Raw genomic sequence first — 3,647 nt, forward strand, 5'->3', positions numbered from 1 at the left:
TTTTTTTTTTTTTTTTTTTTAGCTACAAGCACAAATAGATAATCTGTGTTCAAGAATACGGGCTAAAAGATAACAGAGAGAATGGTAGAGAATCCGTCCATTTGGTCATATTTTGCTTGTTGAAAAAACAGAGAGCTCTGCTTGACCCAGCACAGCTCAAGTACTAAAGAGATTCTGTGATCTGAGCCCACACTCATCTATGAAAATGATTAGACCAGAGCTGATTTCACTCAATCTACTAATAGAAGCCTTGTAGAAGAGAAAGCCACTCTAAGACTCAGACCACTGGACACTTAATTGTAATCTCACATGATGCTGGTCCTTAGAGCCAGTGGATTTTTCACCTGGCATGTAGGTATGGTCTGCAGAGGTGTCTGCAGACCCTCGGGGATTGCATGTAAATTTCTGTGTGCATTCCATAGAAAGCCTCCTCTCCTCCATCATGGGGACATGGGGAGAAAACTCAACAATTTATCACTGACTGTGTCAAACATGATATGAATAATGTTTCTATTCTCTCAAGAACTGTACAAGAAAATTGCTCATTTTGCAGATAGTAAAAGTAAGCCCCAGAAAGGTTCAATGGATTGCAAAAGTGTGGGAGCCGTGATTTGAAGAGTACGTTGATTTCCAAAACCCTGTGTGCTCTCCAATTCATGGGCCAGAGCTATACCTTGCTGGCAGTGCCAGTGGAAAACCTGGGTGCCTTCAACATATGAATTCTTAGTTCTTTAGAAACAAAGTACAGAGATTCAAATGAAAACCATTACCTAGGCATACTATGCATTAGGAAGTAAATCATACTTCTGTCTACATCTGGCCTAATGACTCGCACAGCACTCTTCCATTTGGACAGAAACCCTCTTCAGATGGCTCTCCAGTGCTGTTCATAGGACCAAAACCTCCAGAGGTGAGGACTGTTGCCTTAGGAAAGTTTTTTTTAAAGACTTATAAGGAAAGGTCTGCATGAGGCAAAGACTGGTGAAGCCACTGAGAGACTGTCTGGGGAGTTACCCCAGAAAGGAAGACCATCTCCTTCAGCAGTGTGATTGACTCCTCTGAGAAGGCTCGCCAGTTACTCCCGTTAGTTACCCCAGCTGCTGTTAGGCTGGGTGTTCTTGATTCTGGTCCTTAGAGCCAGTAGATTTTCACCTGGGATGCAGGTATGGTCTGCAGACCCTCAGGGATTGCATGTAAAATTCTGTGTGCATTCCATAGGAAACCTCCTCTCCTCCATCATGGGGACATGGGGAGAAAACTCAACAGCTAATTATCAAAAGGATCCACAATCCCTACTTTTTAATTTTTTTAAAAATTAATTTTTTTATGAGTACATGTTTGCAGTACACAATGATTCTATTCACTGTGGGGAGTTGATACATGTACAAAGCACATCTTAATTCTTTTTACTTCTTCCCCTCCGCTCCCCACTCCCTCCGTTTTATTTATATATTTATTTATTTACTTACTACTGGGGATCGAACTCAGGATGTTGCTCTTGCAAGGCAGGTGCGGTGCCACTGAGCTAAATCCCCAGTCCCCACCCTCCACATCTTGGTCCCCTTCCTATTTGCAAAAGATCTATCTCCCTGGACCCTCACTTAAATAAAAACACCAAAATTAATTTTTTTCTTTGCGGTATTTTACCACTTCTACCCTACTAAATTTCCTAAATTTTGCAGAGTAAACTGAAGCCCAGAGAGGTAAGAGTCTTGCCCAAAGTTGCACAGCCAACTATATGATGAGTAGCACTCCGTTGGTCAAGAGACCCAGGTGGGAAATTGTTGCCAGCCAAAAATGAAATTAAAGTTAAAATCCCATATGAAATTGTCCCACCCCTCCAAAACTGGTAAGAACAATTAAGTTCGTACAAACTGAAAATCGCAAACTTGTAGACTTGACTTCATCAAATCAATCGTGATAAATCTGACTAGACTAGATATACGGATTGTCATGTTAAATGACTAGGACTACTCAAATATATGCTTTTTCCAAGAGACGTTTTATTTTCCAGGTAGTACCTAAGCAACCTACACTTTTATTGTTTTCCACAGTGTAGAACTTATCTTTTCTAGTAGGGGTGTTTGTTCTGAATAAAGACAATAGGATGCACCCACATAAACGACATATGCAACCATTTTCAAGTCCAACCATAGAAAATCCTAAATTGCTTGTTATAAGGGAAATCTGAATTGCTTCCTCAGGATACAGGTAGGGGTCACTAAAAGGATATTTTTCCTACTTCTAGAGCCCAAACTCTAGCCCTTCCTTCCCTTTCCACAGCACGCTGGCTTCCCGGTAGAGTCGCCCATTCCCCTTCCCGCTTCCTGTGGGCTGGAATTCCTAGAGCCGCGGTATAGCTCAAGTTCCAGTCCGAGGCTGGTTAGCTGCACTGCCCCGCGGGCTGGAGGTGAGGGCGTGGAGGAGCCACACCTTTGGGTCAGTGCAAGTGACACTGAACTTTCCCCACCGGATGCCGGAGGCCGCGGTGGAGGAGGGAGACCCTGGCGTCCTCGCACCACCTGTCGGAGCCCCCGCCCCTTCCCTCTATTTTCTCACACTTTTCATTTTGACGCAAATAATGCACATTCTGAGAATTTCACGGTCACGCCGAGACTCTTTCCCACGGGCGCACGAGCAGGTGCGGTTTAAAGAGCCTAATGGGTGCCCAGAAGTAAAGGCTGGCGTAGGGTTGCAAACACCTGAGAGGTACTCCGCGGAGAGATGGCAAGGCTGGCTGCGGTCACAGCCGGGAACTCCCTCGGCTTCAGGATCTAGCTTCGCTGCTAGCGTTTGCCCAGCAGCCCGCGCCAGCCGCCACGCTCGCGTCAGTCCCGCGCGCGGCCTCGAACCCGCAGCCGGGAGCAGCTCCCGCCCGCCCGCCTGAGTACTCACTTTTGCCGGGGAGCAAAGTCTGCTCTGTCAGGCCAGGAGCACTTGCCGGGCGAGGACGTGGGTACCCATGCTGTGCCACGCTGTTTCCTGAACAGCCGGTAAAATCCAAAGAGCGGCTGAGTAAAACAGAAAAAGGAAGGCGGGGAAAGCCCAGCCCAGAAGACCGGGGTCTGGGGATTGCAGCCTGCGCTCCAGCGTCCTCAGCCCAGGTGGCTCTGAGAAGCTCCGCTAGGTGCACTTGTTCACTCTTTCTTCATTAGAGGAGGAGTCAGTGTTGCAACATTTCTGTTCCTTGCTGGAGGCAAAACAGTGATTTTCTCCAGCGTGCAAAATGCCCAGAGCCTGCCAGTTTGGCAAAGTGACAGATGCAGCTGGGGGAGCAGGAATGAAGAGAAGATGTGGACGAGAAGAAATCACTGCTTTTTCCTAGGTTGGTTTTGCGTGATCAGGGTCATACATCTGCCATTCAAACCGCACCCCCAAAATACATAAAACAATAAAATGTCGGATGACCTCAAAGATGATAATTTTCCAGGTAGTGAAGATGTTGAGACTTGGTGTCAAAATTCTTTCCTTATTTCGGAACGATATTGAGCAGCATCTTGACCGTACCTGAGAAGAGCTGCAGAAATTCGATTCTGAGGAGAATGAGGCACAGAAAGAGAGGCAAAGGGAAGAGCCAGGGACCTAAAGAGGTTTTGCTTTCTTTTATGATACCCAAAGACAAAGCTTCTAGGGTACTGGGTTTTTAC

At 46.3% G+C, this 3,647-nt stretch overlaps 1 protein-coding gene across 6 annotated transcripts in view; it reads right to left on the reverse strand.

The window, feature by feature from the left end:
• The window catches only part of Prlr (prolactin receptor), a 163,213-nt gene extending 159,829 nt beyond the window's left edge, over positions 1–3,384 (reverse strand). For all 6 annotated transcript variants that reach the window (XM_010605453.2, XM_010605447.2, XM_033759146.1 and 3 more), the window contains exon 1: positions 2,896–3,384. The gene's annotated coding sequence lies outside the window, so the exon portion shown is untranslated. The remainder of the gene's footprint in view (positions 1–2,895) is intronic.
• Between the last annotated feature and the right edge of the window lie 263 nt (positions 3,385–3,647).

The sequence above is a fragment of the Fukomys damarensis genome, unplaced genomic scaffold, assembly GCF_012274545.1.
Source record: "Fukomys damarensis isolate Sample0158 unplaced genomic scaffold, DMR_v1.0_HiC HiC_scaffold_1, whole genome shotgun sequence".
NCBI classification, from domain to species: domain Eukaryota; kingdom Metazoa; phylum Chordata; class Mammalia; order Rodentia; family Bathyergidae; genus Fukomys; species Fukomys damarensis.